At 50.0% G+C, this 11,736-nt stretch overlaps 1 long non-coding RNA gene across 2 annotated transcripts in view; it reads right to left on the reverse strand.

Moving 5' to 3' along the window:
- LOC142490532 (uncharacterized) overlaps positions 1-11,736 on the reverse strand; it is a 61,031-nt gene that overhangs the window by 36,057 nt on the left and 13,238 nt on the right. The gene's annotated exons all lie outside the window — the stretch shown is intronic.

The following is an 11,736-nucleotide window of genomic DNA, read 5'->3' on the forward strand; positions in this document are numbered from 1 at the left end:
CAGACGCAGGACTCCGAGCTGTTTATTCAGTCTCCTTGTTGTTCTGTTTTTATTTATGGGACAGTCAGAGCCAGGCTTAGTCACCTTACGTATGCAGGATTCGTTGTGCTGCAAGAATGTAGCCTCTGAAGTGGGTGAAACCAGGTCGAATCCCAGTGTGAGCGACTTTGGGCAAATCACTTTATCTCCCTGTGCTTCAGGTACCAGCACTAGATTGTCAGCTCCTCAGGATAGGGACTCACTGCGCCTGCAAAAATCTATGTACAACACTGTGTACACTGTCAGTAGGGATGTGCAAATGTATTGCAGTTCAAGTCACAAAATATTTAGCAACATGTACACTTTTGCGGAGTTTGCATTGTCACCAGTTTTCTGGATTAATCCCTCCATATTTCTTCATTCAAAAATAACTTTTCGGGGGAGGGAAAGGGGGGAGGAATAAATTATTTTTGCCAACTTTTGTCCAAGAGAAACCCTCCTCTGAATTAGGAAATATTAATAGGTTAATGATATTGTATTACAGGCTTTATGCAGAATGTTGAATAGATTGAAGAGATAAGAAATGGGTAATTGTTTATGTGTTTGTGGCCTATGTTAAGTGGAGGAATGATTTGACCTGCTAGAAATGGTGCAACTTGGAGACATGATGCGACTCGGGGGGGAGAAATAGACGTTTTGGCCCGAGGGTATGTACGGGTTAGGCCTACAAGAGGGTCTGGGCTCACAAAGAGTAAATCCTTCAGCATGCAGGACACAAAACCTCTGGGAATCCGTGGCTGAAGGATTAGCCCACCGTCCGGGCATTAAGAGGTTAGGTGGGGAAAAGCGAGGTGGATTTCTGACATGGGACTAGGCATGTAGTGTTTGAAGCCAAGGGAGCTCCACCTGCCCAGTTTCATCATTATTTGAAGTGGAACATTATTTCTAGAGTCAAAAGAGGCTGCACCAATTCTGGAGTATTCGCCTGAAAAGGAGAAGGGTTTAAGGCAATTTTATGAACGAGAGGACTGTCTGATTTTAAGCGAGCTAGGTGAGAATGCAGGAGGACGAAGGCTTCTAACAGGCACCATTGGTAGCACATGGGTTAGTAGGGAATGACATCCCCTTTTGACAGCCAATCGACTTTGGAGTCAGCGAGATCAAGTTGATAGCAGTTGAGGTTTTCGACGAGATTGAATTTGGGAAGATGGGTGGGCTGATTTGGACTAGATGGTCTCAGGAATCCGTAGAACACAAAATGGATTGCTCCTGTCATGACGAGGTTAGTAGCTGGATCAAGAGTGTGTAGCTAGGAGGTGGAGGAGTTGACAGAACAGTGGAACTACAATCGGAAGGCGACAATTCGGAACTCGCAAATGCCATTTTTTAAGCCTTTAAGTAGTATCTTGATGGAGTTGTTCATATTTATGGAAAGCTTGTTAGGATGAGTGATTGTGTGATGGTGCTAGATACCAGAGAGAGAAAGCTTGATGGTGCTGGATGATAATTTGAGGAATGAGAAGCAGTACGTGGAGATGATCTCCGTGAAAAATAGATGGGGGACTGGTTGAACGCTACTGTAGATAAGAAGTGCCTAAACATGGTCCAGGCAGTGGAGTAAGCTTTCTTTGTTTAGGAATGAGAGCATTCCAGATAAATTTGTGTCCTTTGAGGAAGAATATGTGAAAGGCATAATTAAGTTGCTACAGGTCAGAGGATTAGTAGGGTTCAAATTGGCAGTTGGATGATCAAATAAATCCTGAAATCGAAAGTGTCAACTGCGAGATTGGTACTGTCAGGGATGAATTTGCAATTGATGCACAAGTTATGGTATAGGGATAACCAACCATGTCGATCTTCGAATGAACAGCATGATTGATGAGGAGGCATACCTTATCTTGTTGATGATTTTGGAAGTTTATTTTTGTCTGTACTAAATTTGGCTGTATAATGGGTCCAGACATATCAGCAAGTAGAAGTGGCGGCGACAGTTTGAAATGCATCTGAAGTTTTGGGGAAGTCTTAGAGGGAACATAAATCTGGGGGGCCAATAGGTCGAAACGTAGGCATTCTGGAAGGTGGAGGCATAGTTGTGTGGGAGGGTAGTGTCTGTAAAGACTTGGAGAGGAGTGAGTATGCTCCTGGGGAAATTATAACTGGCCATTACAGTGTTTGAGAAGTCGAGTTCACATGGATAGGTCAAACATAGTTGAGGCATCTATAGGAATAGGTTGAAGTGTGTGTGGGGTGGGAGAGAGGAGCGAAAGAAAGTATGATATGGAATGAGCCGCATGGCAAAATTGCAGTGGCCTAAAAGCGACTGGAGCACTTGTCTTGTACATTAATTTCTTGAGAAGATTTACTTAACCAGATTTTGGATGTGATGAACTTTGTCCAGGGATAGACTTCCATGGGTACGAAGTCCAGGATGTTCCTTCACAATTCGATGGAACTGGGATAATAGTTACCACTACTACAGAAAGTAGTAACGAAAAGTCATGGAATAGCTTGGATAATTTTTTAAGACTTACTAGAGGAGTGTCTGGAGAATCTATAAGGATAAAGTTGTCCAATAGATGGACTACAACAGGACAGCGAGTTGTTTTGAGGAGATTTAGTAGTGTTTCTGTGAAAAGGTCAAACGACTTGGGGCTACTTCTTAAGCCGACGGTTAATAGAACTGGCAAAATAATAGAAGTCTTGCCATTTGATGCCTTGGATATGCCATAGCAAGGGGTGGCTATCAAGGTCAGGTTTATGAAACTGGGCAGTTGCCCCAGAAACCTGAGCTGGCTCAATCTCCCCCTTTAATATGTGAGGAAGTTCTATTGACTACTCCAGCCAGTCCTTATACAATCACCATCCCAAGTGTCAACAAGTTGACCTGACCTAGAGATCATCGGGTGTTCAGCACGCAGCCAGGTTACAACTCTAAGGGGGTTATTTATTAAACTGCAATAGTGCCAATCAGGGCACCATCGCACTTGAATTCCCAATGAAGTCAACAGGATAGGGCTATAGTGCACCGATTAGCACTATCACCGTTTAATAAATAACCCTGAATAGGTGATACAGAGACAGGCGGGACCTGTGGGGTCATTAAGTTAATGGCCACTTGTCTAACTACTAATACTGTACAATAGATGAAGTGAATAATTAGCTACATTGAAATACAAGTTGTTCTCCTCTTTACCCACCAATGCCCTGCAATGGAAGAGTTACATTTATTTTCTTTGATTTATTTTTTGGCGCTATTCTCTGGTTTAGCAAAGCTGCCAAAAGCTTCATTTGTATGTAGGAATGTTAATAAGTTTCTAATGTGAGTGAGAAATAATGGGATGAGGAGGCCAAGTGTTTGCTTTTATTTATGTGTGAGGATAACAAGGCGGTGAAGAGCCAGGGAGATGTGGTGTGAGGAGGGGAGGGCCAGTGAGCCAAGAGAAGAGGGAGAGGAGGAGGGAGAAGAGAAGGGAGAAAGAGATGGAGAGAGAGCAAAAAGAGAAGAGGGTAACAGAAGCAAAGATGTAAGGGGGGGAGAGGGCAAAATAATGGAATAGTGGAAAGTCTAAAGATATGTAGTGAGGAGGTGGGTATGAGATGGGGAGGGTTTTGATGTGTAGTGAGGAGGTGGGTATGAGATAGGGAGGGGTTTGATGTGTAGTGAGGAGGTGGGTATGAGATGGGGAGGGTTTTGGTGTGTAATGAGGTGGGTATGAGATGGGGAGGGTTTTGATGTGTAGTGAGGAGGTGGGTATGAGATAGGGAGGGGTTTGACGTGTAGTGAGGAGGTGGGTATGAGATAGGGAGGGGTTTGATGTGTAGTGAGGAGGTGGGTATGAGATGGGGAGGGGTTTGGTGTGTAGTGAGGAGGTGGGTATGAGATGGCTAGGGTTTTGGTGTGTAATGAGGAGGTGGGTATGAGATGGGGAGGGTTTTGGTGTGTAATGAGGAGGTGGGTATGAGATGGGGAGGGTTTTGATGTGTAGTGAGGAGGTGGGTATGAGATAGGGAGGGGTTTGACGTGTAGTGAGGAGGTGGGTATGAGATAGGGAGGGGTTTGATGTGTAGTGAGGAGGTGGGTATGAGATGGGGAGGGGTTTGGTGTGTAGTGAGGAGGTGGGTATGAGATGAGGAGGGGTTTGATGTGTAGTGAGGAGGTGGGTATGAGATGGGGAGAGGTTTGATGTGTAGTGAGGAGGTGCGGAGGATTTTGATGTGTAGTGAGGAGGTGGGAATGAGATGGGGAGGGTTTTGATGTGTAGTGAGGATGTGGGTATGAGATGGGGAGGTTTTTGATGTATAGTGAGGAGGTGTATATGAGATGGGGAGAGTTTTGATGTGTAGTGAGGAGGTGGGTATGAGGTGGGGAGAGTTTTGATGTGTAGTGAGGAGGTAGGTATGAGATGGGGAGGGTTTTGATGTGCAGTGAGGAGGTGGGTATGAGGTGAGGAGAGTTTTGATGTGTAGTGATGAGGTGGGTATGAGATGGGGAGGGTTTTGATGTGTAGTGAGGAGGTGGGTATGAGATGGGGAGAGTTTTGATGTGTAGTGATGAGGTGGGGAGGATTTTGATGTGTAGTGAGGAGGTGGGTATGAGGCGTAGAGGGTTTTGATGTGCAGTGATGAGGTGGGTATGAGGTGTGGAGAGTTTTGATGTGTAGTGAGGAGGTGGGTATGAGATGGGGATGGTTTTGATGTGTAGTTAGGAGGTGGGAATGAGGTGGGGAGGATTTTGATGTGTAGTGAGGAGGAGGGAATGAGATGGGGATGGTTTTGATGTGTAGTTAGGAGGAGGGAATGAGATAGGGAGGGTTTTGATGTGTAATGAGGAGGTGGTATGAGGTTTGGAGGGGTTTGATGTGAAGTCAGGAGGTGGGTATGAGATGGGGAGGATTTGATGTGTAGTGAGGAGGTGGGTATGAGATGGGGAGGGTTTTGATGTGTAGTGAGGAGGTGGGTATGAAGTGTGGAGAGTTTTGATGTGTAGTGAGGAGGTAGGTATGAGATGTGGTTCCAAAAGCCAGGGTGTGCAGCGCACAGCAAAGATAGAGAGAGCAGGTCTTGCAATAACAGTCCTTTATTGATGGATCATATGGATGTGGGACAGCAGCAAACCTTCAACGCGTTTCGTTCAGAGAACTTTATCAAGAAGTGCTGTGTATTATAAAATCAACAATTTAAATGCAGCTGACTGCCTTGATTTCGCGCCAAACTGTGACGTCATCACGCATCATCAACCAATGAAAATTGTGTACTCCGCGCATGCGCCGCGCCAGAGTACTCTGGGACTCCCTGCTAATTCCAGCCGCGCTCAATCATGAGCGGCACGCCTCTCTGGGCGGCCTCTCCACTGAGAGCGCACCTCTGGCAACCGCAGAGGATCACCTCCTCCTCCCCGCTCGGCGCATGCGCAGGCAAACTACTGTGTATTTCCCCAGTTCAACATAGGAACCGCAAGAGCGGCCCCATAACTGATTAAGGGGGTATGTTATGTTTATACACATATTTGCATTGTATGTGGAAAGTCCACACACATGCATATTGCAGAAAATTACTAGGCAGGCAGCTACATTATATAGTACATAAACGAGTACAGTCAAATGTAAGACAAGTATATGAGTAAATACAACTTAACACAAGAGAAAAAAATAAATGAATAAAAATATATATATATATATCTTGTTGAATATAAGAAAAAATAATATATATACACATAAATCAACACAATTATATATTTAGAAAAAAACTATTATATCAAAATGAATTTATTACTTAAAAGAATGCTAGAAGAGCAATATTAAAACAAATTAAAAAGGTGTAAACATATCTTATACCTATATCTAGAGAACAGCAAATTGCATGCCCCTATTGATGAAATGGAGTTTGTATTGTGTTTAACATTAAATGCATTTGTACATTCATATGATGTGAAGTGCCATATACAAGGCGACAACTCCATACCCGAGATGTTAGTAATTCTTTTTCCTCTTGTTTGCCTCTTTCCTCCCATGTCTTTTCTTCCCCCCCCTCCTTGTCCTCTTTCGTCTCTCCTGAAAATAAGGTAGTTTTTTGACTGTTGATCAGATTGGTAAGTGTCACTCTGTTTAGCAGAAGTTGGTTCCCCCCGAGCAGTGGTACCATCTGATGGACGTCTCTCCTCTCTGGATTGAACAATATTCCCACGTTGTGAGTTATTGGATCTATTCTCCATGTCCAAAAATGAAACAGAGTGTGAGGTAGTTTCCACATCAGAAAGTTCAGAATCACCACTTTGGTAATCAAAATTGCTTGTCTTCAAAATAGATTTACTGGGAGTTGATCTGCGTGACTGGTTATTAGATGAGTCCCGCGTAAAGCGGTTCAAAAACAGGACCTGTTCTCTGCCAATTGTATATCTGGTTTTTCTCGTAATCAATACGATCACGATCATATTTATTTTGCTTGCGTATCATAATTTCTCTCTCTGCATCCTCCACGGTTTTAGCTAATATCTGATCATACTTTAAAAAGCCCTCAATGTCCTTAAATTATATCTAACAAAATTTACATTGAACAAGACACTACTCTGTTTACTTTAGCAAATTTGTTTCCACTTGTTCTATAATAATGTATTTAGGCTTTTGATGAAAAATGCATATTGCCTTAATTTATTTGTGATAAACGGAAGTCATGTTTTATATTATGCTCTCATCTATTCAACCACGATATAGAAACATTAACTAAGAAGTCTTTTCATATATAAATTTATATGCCTTGTATATGGCACTTCACATCATATGAATGTACAAATGCATTTAATGTTAAACACAATACAAACTCCATTTCATCAATAGGGGCATGCAATTTGCTGTTCTCTAGATATAGGTATAAGATATGTTTACACCTTTTTAATTTGTTTTAATATTGCTCTTTTAGCATTCTTTTAAGTAATAAATTCATTTTGATATAATAGTTTTTTCTAAATATATAATTGTGTTGATTTATGTGTATATATATTATTTTTTCTTATATTCAACAAGATATATATATATATATTTGTTCATTTATTTTTTTTCTCTTGTGTTAAGTTGTATTTACTCATATACTTGTCTTACATTTGACTGTACTCGTTTATCTACTATATATTTCTGAAAGTGTCCTATGTGTCCGGGTCTGTATGTGTCTCCCTGTGCCCCTCCCCGTGTCCCTAGCGGCAATCTCATTGGACCTTGGGCCAGGCCAATGAGATTGCTCCCTTGGGCCGCCCGCCCCCGCACACTGGCCTGAGGCGGAGTGAAGGGCACACACACACACACACACACACACACACACACACACACACACACAACACACACACACACACACACACACACACACACACAACACACCACACACACACACACCACACACACACACATCACTAAACACACACACACACACACACACACACACACATCACTATACACACACACACACACACATCACTATACACACACACACATCACTACACACACACACACACACATCACTATACACACACACACATCACTATACACACACACACAACACTATACACACACACACACACACACATCACTACACCCACACACCCACACACACACACACACACCACACACACACACACACACACACACACACACACACACACATCACTATACACACACACACATCACTATACACACACACACACACACACAAACACACACACACACACACACACCACTATACATACACACACACACACACACACACACACACACATCACTACACACACACACACACATCACCACACACACACACACACACACACACACACACACACACACACACACACACACACACACACACACACACACATCACTACACACACACACACACATCACTATACACACACTACACACACACACACACACACACACACACACACACACACACACACACACACACACACCACTATACACACACACACACACATCACTATACACACACATCACTATACACACACACACACATCACTATACACACACACACACACACATCACTATACACACACACACACACACACACACACACACACACAACCCCCCCACACACACGGTGTTACATACATTAGCGGGGCTCACAGTGTTAGCAGCACATCTCCCGCTCTCTTCCCCCACCGGTCCCGGAGGCTCCGCCTCTTCCTCCGCCTCTCCCCTGTTTCCCGCGCTTTCACCCCCCCCCCCCCTCCACGTGGGAGCTGCCGGACGGGTGAGGGAGCTGCCGGACGGGTGAGGGAACAGCCAGACGGGTGAGGGAGCTGCCGGACGGGTGAGGGAACAGCCAGACGGGTGAGTGAGCGGCCTTCACCTCCCCTCACCCCCCTTCACCTTCCCTCCACCTCCCCCCCCTTCACCTTCCCTCCTCCACCCCCTTACCTCCCCTCCACCACCCCCCTTCACCTCCCCCTCCTCCCCCTCCCCTCCCACCCCCCCCTTCACCTCCCCTCACCCCCCCCCTTCACCCCTACCCCCCCTTCACCTCCCCTCCACCCACCCTCCACCCCCCCCCTTCACCTCCCCTCCACCCCCCCCTTCACCTCCCCTCCACCCCCCCCTTCACCTCCCCTCCACCCCCCCTTCACCTCCCCTCCTCCACCCCCCTTCACCTCCCCTCCACCCCCCCTTCACCTCCCCTCCACCCCCGCTTCACCTCCCCTCCACCCCCGCTTCACCTCCCCTCCAGCCCCGCTTCACCTCCCCTCCAGCCCCGCTTCACCTCCCCTCCACCCCTACCTTCACCTCCCCTCCACCCCCACCTTCACCCCCCCCTCCACCCCCACATTCACCGCCCCCCTTCACCCCCACCTCACCCCCCACCTTCACTCCCCCCTTACAACCTCCCACCTTCCCACCTCCCCACCACCTCCCCCTCTTCCTACCACCTCCCCCCCCCTTCCCACCACCTACCCCCTTCCCACCTTCCCACCACCTCCCCCCCTTCCCACCACCTCCCCCCCCTTACCACCCCCCCCTTCACCTCCCCTCCACCCCCCCTTCATCTACCCTCACCCCCCCTTCACCTCCTCCCTCCTCCCCAGCCCCCCACCTCCACCCCCCCTTCACCTCCCCTCCGCCCCGCCTTCACCTCCCCCTCCGCCCCCCCTTCACCTCCTCACCTCCCCTCCGCCCCCCCTTCATCTCCCTCCGCCCCCCCTTCACCTCCCCTCCGCCCCCCCTTCACCTCCCCTCCGCCCCCCTTTCACCTCCCCTCACCATCCCCCCCCTCACCACCCATCCTCCTCACCTCCCCTCCGCCCCCCCTTCACCTCCCCTCACCACCCCCCACAACCCCTCCGACCTCACCTCCTTCAATGCCTTTCGTCCGCCCTCCTGCCTCTGCCTTTCGCCCACCCCGCACTTCTGCCTTTCACCGGCCCACCGCTCACACCCCTGCGCCACACATCCGCCGCACGCACTCAACAGACACCCGCCACTCGACACACACCCCGCCACTCGACACACACCTGCCGCATCCTGCCCCTACGCAACAATATCACTGACCAGCTGTCACCCGCACTCGCCACACACCCGCCGCCTCACACCCTAGCAGGACCCCTATACACACACACACACACACACATCACTATCACTATACACACACACATCACTATACACACACACACACACACATCACTATACACACACACACACACACACATCACTATACACACACACACACACACACACACACACACACACACACACACACACACACACACACACACACACACACACACATCACTATACACACACACACACACACACACACACACACACATCACTATACACATCACTATACACACACACACACATCACTATACACACACACACACACATCACTATACACACACACATCACTATACACTCACACACACACACACACATCACTATACACACACACCACACACACAACACACACACACACACACACACATCACTATACACACACACACACACACACACACACACACACACACACCACACACACACACACACACACACGACACACACACACACACACACACACACACACACACACACACACACCACTATACACACACACACACACATCACTATACACACACATCACTATACACACACACACACATCACTATACACACACACACACACCACATCACTATACACACACACACACACACACACACACACACACACAACCCCCCCACACACACGGTGTTACATACATTAGCGGGGCTCACAGTGTTAGCAGCACATCTCCCGCTCTCTTCCCCACCGGTCCCGGAGGCTCCGCCTCTTCCTCCGCCCTCTCCCTGTTTCCCGCGCTTTCACCCCCCCCCCCCCTCCACGTGGGAGCTGCCGGACGGGTGAGGGAGCTGCCGGACGGGTGAGGGAACAGCCAGACGGGTGAGGGAGCTGCCGGACGGGTGAGGGAACAGCCAGACGGGTGAGTGAGCGGCCTTCACCTCCCCTCACCCCCCTTCACCTTCCCTCCACCTCCCCCCCCTTCACCTTCCCTCCTCCACCCCCCCTTACCTCCCCTCCACCACCCCCTTCACCTCCCCTCCTCCCCCTCCCCTCCACCCCCCCCCTTCACCTCCCCTCCACCCCCCCCTTCACCCCTACCCCCCCTTCACCTCCCCTCCACCCACCCTCCACCCCCCCCCTTCACCTCCCCTCCACCCCCCCCTTCACCTCCCCTCCACCCCCCCCCCTTCACCTCCCCTCCACCCCCCCTTCACCTCCCCTCCTCCACCCCCCTTCACCTCCCCTCCACCCCCCTTCACCTCCCCTCCACCCCCGCTTCACCTCCCCTCCACCCCCGCTTCACCTCCCCTCCAGCCCCGCTTCACCTCCCCTCCAGCCCCGCTTCACCTCCCCTCCACCCCTACCTTCACCTCCCCTCCACCCCCACCTTCACCCCCCCTCCACCCCCACATTCACCGCCCCCTTCACCCCCACCTCCACCCCCCACCTTCACTCACCCCCTTACAACCTCCCACCTTCCCACCTCCCCACCACCTCCCCCTCTTCCTACCACCTCCCCACCCCTTCCCACCACCTACCCCCTTCCCACCTTCCCACCACCTCCCCCCCTTCCCACCACCTCCCCCCCCTTACCACCCCCCCTTCACCTCCCCTCCACCCCCCCTTCATCTACCCTCACCCCCCCTTCACCTCCTCCCTCCTCCCCAGCCCCCCACCTCCACCCCCCCTTCACCTCCCCTCCCGCCCCGCCTTCACCTCCCCTCCGCCCCCCCTTCACCTCCTCACCTCCCCTCCGCCCCCCCTTCATCTCCCCTCCGCCCCCCCTTCACCTCCCCTCCGCCCCCCCTTCACCTCCCCTCCGCCCCCCTTTCACCTCCCCCTCACCCATCCCCCCCCTCACCACCCATCCTCCTCACCTCCCCCTCCGCCCCCCTTCACCTCCCCTCACCACCCCCCACAACCCCTCCGACCTCACCTCCTTCAATGCCTTTCGTCCGCCTCCTGCCTCTGCCTTTCGCCCACCCCGCACTTCTGCCTTTCACCGGCCCACCGCTCACACCCCTGCGCCACACATCCGCCGCACGCACTCAACAGACACCCGCCACTCGACACACACCCCGCCACTCGACACACACCTGCCGCATCCTGCCCCCTACGCAACAATATCACTGACCAGCTGTCACCCGCACTCGCCACACACCCGCCGCCTCACACCCTAGCAGGACCCCTATACACACACAACACAACA

Source organism: Ascaphus truei, chromosome 3, assembly GCF_040206685.1.
Source record: "Ascaphus truei isolate aAscTru1 chromosome 3, aAscTru1.hap1, whole genome shotgun sequence".
Classification (NCBI taxonomy): Eukaryota; Metazoa; Chordata; class Amphibia; order Anura; family Ascaphidae; genus Ascaphus; species Ascaphus truei.